Below are 8,777 nucleotides of genomic sequence, written 5' to 3'. Positions count from 1 at the left end.
CCGCCGCCGCCGCCACAACTTGGCCCATTTAAACGGCCCCGGCGCGGCGGGCGGCGCGGGCTCCCGCGGGGGGTGCGTGACGGCCGACTCGGGGCATCCGGCGGCGGCGGCGGGACAGGGCTGCGGCCCCCGGCACTATCCCGAGTACCGAGTCGCTGGGAGCGGCTGGAATCCAGGACTCCGCGCGGGACCGGGATGGGCTGGGCCGGTCGCGGACCGGGCTCCTCTCGGAGGGAGGGAGCTGGGGGCTGCTCGCCGCGGTGTGAGCCTGCGCCCGCGGCTCTGGGACTTTACCCAGCGACTCTGATGGTGGGCGTTGGTGTCCGGGAGGGCGTGGTAGTCTCTGCACCTGCAGGGAGCGAGGCTGTGGATTTGTAGTGTGTGGCCTGGGCAAAGTGTTCTGTGAGTGACAGGGCAGCACCTCCCCGCTCGTTCGTGCCCCTTCCTATGCACTTCACAGGAGTGAGTTCGCCTGAGCCACCGAGTTCCTTTTTAGCCTTTTGCTGGTGAGGACGCTGAGACAGAAAGATCAAGTAACGCTCCTGAAGTCACACAGCTGTTTCAAATGCACAGTGTCTCAGGCCAGGACGGCGCCAGGGCCATGGGGTGGGGCAAGAGCTTCCTGTCACCCCACACCCCCCAGCAGGAAGGTGTTAGTCAGGGTGGCGGTGGGGGACAGCGGGTTGGCAGGGTGCACGCCCTCCCACACCACCACTTCCTCCCAGACCAGCCCCCCTGAGCATAAACTTGACCCCGGGTGACCACGCTGGGCTCCCTCACGTTATCTCACCAGAGGCTTCTGCAGGCCCCCCAGCCCACCCTCGGAGTGAGATCTGGGCCAGTGGTGCTCTGCTCAGACAAGGAACACGGCCAGAAGCCTCCCCTCCCATCCTGGCCCCTTTCTGTGGGGGCTCCTTCTTGGTCTTTTAGGGTCCTAGGGGCCCGGTGGGAGTGTGGGTGTGACTGTGAGTGACCCTTCCTTACATGGCCACCCTTGGTGCTATCAACCTCTCTGCATCCCTGACCCCAGACGTGGCTGCCAGCAAGTTCCTGTGCCTCCCTCCCCTGAAGTCTGTGTCTTCTCTCAGGTCCGATGCCACGTGGAAAGTCCACCCCTGGGGCCAGCTGGAGGCAGTGTGGTCTGACCGTGAGTGCCCACTGTCCGCAGCCCTGACCCTACTGCCGCTGTGCGGGCTACTAGATTCACCTGCACCTCACCCTCCTTCCAGGTTCGCCTGCACCTGACTCCCTGATGCTCATACAGTGATTTGGGGAGGCTGGGGAGGCGCAGGTCCGCATGGCAGTGCCTCTCTGGGTCTGAGGCCCTTGGGCCAGCACAGGAGCCTCCTTTCCCTTCCAAGAGCCCTCCCCTGTTCACCGGTGTCTCACCATGCTCAGGCCCGCAGTGTGGTTAAGGAGGGGCCTGGGGCTGGCCCTGGGTTTCTGGCTGGGTGTGGGAGCCCACCCGGGCCCTGCAGCCTAACCTCCAGCCCACAATCTGTCTCCACCTATCTCTGGAGGACCAGGATGTCTTCCCGAAAAGACCCTGACTGGGTCCAAAGCTGGAGGCACCCCCCATCCTCACCATCCACTCCCTGATATTCTGGAGGCCCCTCCAGGGGCTGGGTGAGGAGGCCTTCCCCACCACCTCCTTGTCTTCCTGGGAGACAGGTACCTGTTTGGAGGCCACTTTCCCACATGACCAGGCCTCCTCACCCCCAGCATCATCCTTCTCCGTGGGTCTGTGCCCCTTCCTTGGTCCTGTCCACTCACACACTCATATCCTGTGTCCACTCACACACACCTGTGTCCCATGCCCACACCCGTGTCCGTGTCCATGCTCACACCTGTTCTGTGTCCACTCCCACTCGTGTCCACTAGCACGCTGGGTCCACTCCCACACCTGTATCTCGTATCCACTCTCACATGTGTCGTGTCCACTCGCTCACACGTGTACTGTCCGCGCCCACACGTGCTGTATCTACTCGCTCACAGCTGTGTCTCGTGTCCACTGGTTCACACCTGTCCCAAGTTCACTCATGCACCTGTGTGCCGTGTCCCGTGTTTGCATTTGTGTGATGCGGCCACTCACTCACCTGTGTCCGCTGGCTCACACCTGTCCCTTCTTCACTTGCGCACCTGTGTTGCGTGTCCTGTGTCTGCTTGCACATCTGTGTGATGTGTCTACTCGCTCACACCTGTCCCGTATCCTCCACTCACACACCTGTCTTGGTCTGGGACACCTGGGTCCCACTCTCCCCTGCACTCCTCAGGCTGGCGGCAGAGGCCAGAGGAACGGAGTTTTGTGGCTAGAATCATTCCGAGCAAGGCAGGGACGTGGTGGTGTGGACTCCACTGCGCCTCCTCCTGCCCACCGAGCCCCGCCTGCCTGGGCCTTGGTGCTTCTGTCGCTGCTCCTGGTCCCCCTGCTGGGGCCCCTCCGCCGCTGGGCTGAGGCTGGAGCCGCTGCCTCCCGCCACCAGAGGGAGGAGGTCATAAATAACCCTGGGGCTGCCGTGGAGCAGAGCTGACGGTGACCCCAGACGTCCTGGGGGAGTGCGGGGGCGCCGGGGGCCGCTGCCCCAGCCCGCATGCCGCCTCTGCCATCCGGGAGTGCCTGCCCAGGCTCCCCAGCATTTCTGTTAGAGCGCCTCTCATCCATCCCCTCATCAATCAGTCAACCATTGATTGAGCCCAGATGTGGTACAGCCCCAGCCAGAGAGGACCCAGAGGTGGGGTGGGGAGGAGAGAGATGGGGAAGCCAAGTCCGGGGCCACAGGTGCAGCCAGGAGGTGCAGGTGAGCAGCGCTCAGGCCAGCCCATCAGCCTCAGTCCTGAGTTTACTTCTGGTGATGGAGGGAGATATGCACAAAAGATCCTGCAGCCCGCAGGTGTGGCACAGCTGACCTCGGGCCAAGGATGTACAGCTGTGTGTGTGCCTGGCCACCAGCAAGGGCATGCGTGCTCAGAAGCACAGGTGTGCCCACACCCTGCATGCCTGTGTGTGGCGCAGCAGCTCCAGACTCACGCGCATGACACACACACAGCACAGACAGACCCTCCTATGGCCACAGGGACAACAGTGCAGACAAGATGTGCACTGCCCTCCAAGGCCGGTGCGCAACACAGACCCAGGACCTGTGGGCACCCGCACCGCACAGACCCGACACACACGATCCCCAGCCAAGGCGGCCTGCCCAGTGCCAGGGCTCAGTCCTGGTGCTGTTGGACGGAAAGGCTAACCCAGGAGGTGAGGGGTTGTGGTAAATCAGCTGTGCTCCCTCAGATGCTCCTGCAGAAGCAGCCAGGACCTCAGGAACGCACCTGCTCCTGCTCAGACAGGAGGAGCTGCTGCGCTGCAACCTGCCTGCGCCTTTGGGTGCCGTGAGCTGGCTGCGTGCCACGTGGTTTCGGGGACGTAAGAAGGTGTCTCCAAGTCCAGTCTGTCCACCGACCTGAACCTTTACCACTGAAAGAAGAAAGGGGTGGGGCCCGAGGGACCCTTCCCTGCGCTCCCATGGTGTGTAGTCAGGGATGCTCGTGCAGGCACACACAGCTGGGCTCTGACCGCCGGATCGCAGGGGTGGTGCTGTGCTCCTCACCTGCCATGTCACCAGAGTGCTGACACGCACACCGGAGACGGTGCTAGGCCTGGCACATCCCAGCCAATTCCTCTGTAAATGATGCAGAAGCTGCAGCACCTTGAGGCTAAGCCAAGGGAAGCAATGGAATTCTCCAGAGCCCCAAGGAAGCGGGAGGGTCTGTCCCAGTGAACGTACTCGGCCAATTCCACCCTGTCCTCCCCCTGCCAACGCTGCTGGCCTGCAGCCTGGACCTGGCCTGGGTTGTGGAGGGGATCAGAGGCTGCAGCGGCTGCCTGCTGGGTGCACGTGGGCCTAGGTGGTCCTCAGCCCTCAGCCCTCATGGCAGGAGCCCCCGAAGCACTGCTGTGGCACCCTCTCTGACATCAGGCCAGGGAGACGCTGGGAGCCGGGTGCAGAGCCAGGGCCCAGCACGCAGGCCTTGGGCTCCAGCCCGTCCCCCACATCTGGAATGTGCCAGCAGGGCCCTGTATGAGAGAAGAGCGGATCCCTACGTGAGTAAGGGTGGAGGGATGGTGCCTCTGCCATGGCCACGGTGCCGCCATCCACATCAGCTCACTCTCAGCACAGATCCTGTGTGAAGGCCTCAGGTGCCACGATCCTCGTTCCAAGGGCCCTAACAGGTCGGGCTCCTGCTGTGCTGGCTCCACATTGACTAGCTGGTGGGCTTGGCGGGTCTATGGTCACAGAGAGACCAGAACCCGCATAACAGGCCCGATGAGGATGCCAGGCTGCACTGACCCCCGAGCTTCAGAGGAAAGGGGCACCAGCTGGGAGCCCTGCACAGACAGCCTCAGGTGCAAGAAGCTGGAGCCCAGGACAGCTGGGGAGGGGCGGGGTGTGGTGGCTGGAAGTTGCTGTTCTCAGACCCAGCTCTGAGACCCTCTCCAACTGCAGGGGGAGTCCAGGCTGGACCCCAGATGTGACTGTGTATGTGCTGGGATGGGAGCCCCCTGAGAGCAGGGCTTTTGTTAATTCACCAACAATCTCACACGTCTGGCATGAGACAGGTGCTCAGGCAGTGAATACCACATACAGGGGGTCCTCCACTGTGTCCAGGGGAGGGTGGGCCCTGCTCGCAGCCAGACTGGGTATAGCCCTGGGTGGGCCCTGGGGCTCGCCCAGGACAGCTCAGCCTCCCAGCCCTGGGCAGCCCTGCTGCCTGCCTGCTCCCTCCACTCCTACCACCTGCCCAGGTGGGACTCTGCCTGCCTTCTTGTCCCCGGTGCTTTGTAGGAGTTAGACCACAGGTATCCTCTTCATCAGAGGGAGAAGAGCTCACAACCTGGGAGAACTCCAGGCCTGGCCCAGCAAAGATGTCCTTATCTTCAGCAGATGTTGCCCAGTGCAAAGGGAGGCCAGCCTCAGGAGGCACGGACAGTGGCTTGGCATCCGTCTGAAGGCCCTGCCTGCAGCACGGGATGCTACAGAGGTCTCCTGTGACAGAGCCTCATGGGGCAGGCAGGGGTCACAGCTGCTCCTGCGTGAAGAGGCAGATACAAACCCACGGTGTGGCCTCTGGGGTCCCACATCCCAGGTAGAGAATGACCCAGGTCGCTGGCATCTGTGCCATCTCTGCTCTCCTGACCACTCATGGGGGTCCTGGAGATCCTGACACCAGTGGCCGGGGAGCAGCAGCCCAGGCACAGGTGCCAGTGCACACTCAGATCCCATGGTGTGTGCATACGGCCTTGTCCCGAGGCCTGGGTGCTATATGAGGGCCAGGACGCTAACACAGCGGAGGATACCCACACGTGAGCTGCTCTGGGTTTCCTGGTACCCAAACGGGATATGCAGGGTTCCACTGTGCAGTTGCTGTGTATTTTAGGATCTCATCTGCGTGTGCCCCAGCAGGACCACAGCTGTGACCGGCTGCTGCAGAAGGGGTAGGTGGGTTGAGACCCCATTGGCAGGGTCACTGGGGGCAGCAGGCCCTCTGTCAACACTGATTTCTGTGTCACATCAGGGATTTTCAGGGTGGCAAGCTCAGGTGTTTTACTGTTTCCCATGTCAAGTCCAGCTCCAGACTGACTTTCTGAGGTCACAGACGGAGCCTCACCCCATCCAAGGTGATGTCCTGGACTCCCAGTGTGCTCCCCAGAGAGCAGGGTGAGTGCGTGGCATTCTTTTGGCGGGCGTGGGCGCCTCTGTGGACCTGGCGTGAGGCTTTTCTGTTTCTGAGTCTCCTGTGGACCATCTGTCTTCTGTGTGGCTGCTGAGGGATCACACTGGGGTGACCATGCAGGTGGCTGAATGAGAACAGGACCCCCATGCTGCACAGCCCTGCATGACCCCGGGGGTGGCCCCAGAAGCGGGTGGGCGAGGCTGGGCGGCAGGGATTGGCTGAGATCCTATGAAGAGCCCAAGGGCAGCGGAAGGCGGCAATGCCAGGGTCCCTTTCTTCGCCAGGTACCTGGGGCCCAGCCTGGGCGGCAGGAGGGGACTCAGCCCCTCGCCCAGGCAGGAAGGCTCCCAAGCAGAGGCCCCTCCCTTGTGCACTCCCCAGCCCCCACCTGAGGCACTGGGATTGGGACTAATAAAACACCCACCTCGCAGAAGACAGCTTTATCTTGTTGATCGGAAGTCTGCCAGCCCAATTTATGATGGAACATAAGATCTCCAAATCTGAATTTATGCGCTGTAGCGTAACGAGAGGTCAATGAGATTAAACGGGGGCTCAGGAGAGGACCAGCGTCAGGCTCACTCGAGGCGCTGCACAGAAAACCCAAGCCAGAGCCCCTGGGCCCAGCCCAGGCAAGACCAGAAAAGGAGGGGCAGGTGGGAGACCAGCCTGGGGCTCCAGGGAAGGCCGCAGGATGGAGGCAGGAGAGCCAGCTGGCCTGGGGCAACCCTGGGATGGCTCCCGGATCCAGGAGAGCAGAGGGGTGATGAGGGCTCCCTCAGGGCTGGGGAGCCTGCTCCTGGTCTCAGACCCACCCCCCTTCAGCTGCCACACCCTGGGTACTCCTGATTCTGAGGACAGTTGGGCGCCTGCCCTGAGGCAGGTTTAAGGACAGAGCTCTGACCCTGGCCCAGGGCTGCTTTGGTGCCCATGAACTCGGCTTCTGGCTCAGAGCAGTTCCCTGCACCCCTTCCTGAGCCCTCTGTCCTCTGGAACCCGTGGGCAGGGTGAGGGACCAGTGCTCTGTCTGGGTGGGGGCCTGGGCGCCCAGCCAGCACACGGCTGAGCTTAGGGCAGACCCTGACTTCAGAATTTATACAAATAAACGCAATGAAAAGTGCTGGCAGCCTGATCTGATTACAGAGTCATTCATTCTCTGGTCGTTAATAATTTGTGCAATAAAGGACTGCAGCCGCTCAGTGCGGGGGAGGCTGTGGCCCAGCCTTCCCTCGGCGCCGGCCCCAGGAGCTGGAAGCATAAATTATTAGTTTCTTATCGCTGGGCCTGCCATCACTCATGCTGCCAGGGCCTGGTGGGAGCTGGTGGCTGTTCTGCTGCCCGCCAGGGCAGGCTCTCAGCCGTCGCCTGGGCCCTTTGTCACCCCCACCCTGGCCCCCAGGTGTGGGAGCCCCGGAGCCTGGTCAGGCCTGGAGGCTGCTGCGGAACCAGCAACTTGCTGGAAGCCAGAAAGGTGGGGCTTTAGTGCTTGTCCTCAGACCCTCGAGGTAACCAAAACCAAAACCAAATCACTCCCGGGTGGAAACACTCACCTGGTTGGAAACGCAACCTTACACACCTGGCCACAGCACAGACACTCACAGCAGCAGGCCACAGGCCCCTTGCCCAGACCCTGACCGGGGGAAGAGACGGTTGTGTCTGGGTTTGTCAGTCCTCTGGGTGTGGCAGGGCCCCTCTGGGTGGGACTCGGCACCTGTACCTGGGAGCACCTGCCCAGATGAGGGAGTAGGGGCAGGAACAGCGCTCACACTGTCTCCCTGTGTCCAGCGCTGGGGCCCTGGTCTGGCGGGCAGGTGTAGGGCACCTCCCGCCCTCTCCTGCCCTCACACGCCTGCTGCTGGGGTTCCCTGTCCCACCCCAAAAGGGAGAAGCCGAGGCTGAGGCAAGGTTGGAAAATTGGGGTGGGGACTCTGGAATCCAGACATCCCAACAGAGGATGCAGGACGAGTCGGGGCGTGAGTGCAGGGTAAACTCATGGGCCCCAACTCTCTGATATGCCTCCTGGGCTCAGCTTCCCCTTTCTGGAGGGCTGGGGTTCCAGAACCTTGCCTTGAATTCGTGAGGATGGTGGGACCTGGAGGGTAGGTGGTGTAGGGGGCGTGAGGCCTCACCCCAGGACGCTGTGCCCATTTCTGGCTGTGCAGCCTTGGGAAGCCTTCTGACTTCTCTAAACCTCAACCTGTAAAATGGCAATGAGAATGAAGCAAGATGAAATTAACATGCATTGAGCATGTGAGGTGGGGCAGAGACAGCCGCCCCGCACTGGTGAGGTCCTCACAGCATCTGGTCCTAGAGCCCACAAAGCCCCTTGCAGAGACTGCTCTACCCACGTGCAAGTGTTTCACCCTCTTCCCACGGGTGACCCCAGCTTGGCTGCATGTGTGTTTGCTCAGAACGTCCCCACCTATGTCCCACCTGCCCTCCGGCTTCGGGAGCACTGGGCGCAGTGGTGGCAGGTGCCTCGGTGCCCTGTGGACTTGCCGGTCGTCTGTCACTTCCGAGTCGGCTCCATTGTTTGGTCCTCCTATTCCGGGTTGCATTTTCCTGCTTCCTTGCATGCCTGATGGTTTTTGAATGGGTGATTTTTGAACAGGGATTGTGAATTTTGTTGGGTGCTGACTATTTTTAGAAATACTCACTTTGCTCAGGACTCCAGGAAGTTACTTGGAAGCTGTTTGGTCCTTCGGGGTCTTGCTTTTAAGCCCTGCTAGGAGGACCAAGGCAGCATTTAAGTCTGGGGCTGACTGTGCCCTCCTTTACCAGGGCACGGCCCTGCTTGCTGCTCTGCCCAGGGGCTGAGGTGCCCTAGCCAGGCTGGTGGACCACGGACCTTCCACGGTCCTGGTGGGCTCCGGCCATGGTTCCCTCTGGTGATCTCGGGAGGTTCTTTCTTCGCCTTCTGTCGTTTCTTTTTTTCTTGTTCTTTCTTCTTCTTTTTTTTTTTTTTTTTGAGGCAGAGTTTTGCTCTTGTTGCCCAGGCTGCGGGCGCAGTGGCGCAATCTTGGCTCACCATAACCTCTGCCTCCCGGGTTCAA

General features: G+C 61.4%; 1 long non-coding RNA gene across 1 annotated transcript; it reads left to right on the top strand.

The window, feature by feature from the left end:
* The first annotated feature begins 2,059 nt into the window (after nucleotides 1-2,059).
* Nucleotides 2,060-6,856, top strand: LOC104673197. The gene is made up of 2 exons (XR_004055981.1): nucleotides 2,060-5,488; nucleotides 5,618-6,856. It is a non-coding gene; the product is annotated as an uncharacterized LOC104673197 (long non-coding RNA).
* Nucleotides 6,857-8,777: the final 1,921 nt, after the last annotated feature.

The sequence above is a fragment of the Rhinopithecus roxellana genome, unplaced genomic scaffold, assembly GCF_007565055.1.
Source record: "Rhinopithecus roxellana isolate Shanxi Qingling unplaced genomic scaffold, ASM756505v1 contig3850, whole genome shotgun sequence".
Classification (NCBI taxonomy): domain Eukaryota; kingdom Metazoa; phylum Chordata; class Mammalia; order Primates; family Cercopithecidae; genus Rhinopithecus; species Rhinopithecus roxellana.
The sequence above is the reverse complement of the archived record's forward strand: the minus strand, read 5'-3'. Positions and strand labels throughout refer to the sequence as shown.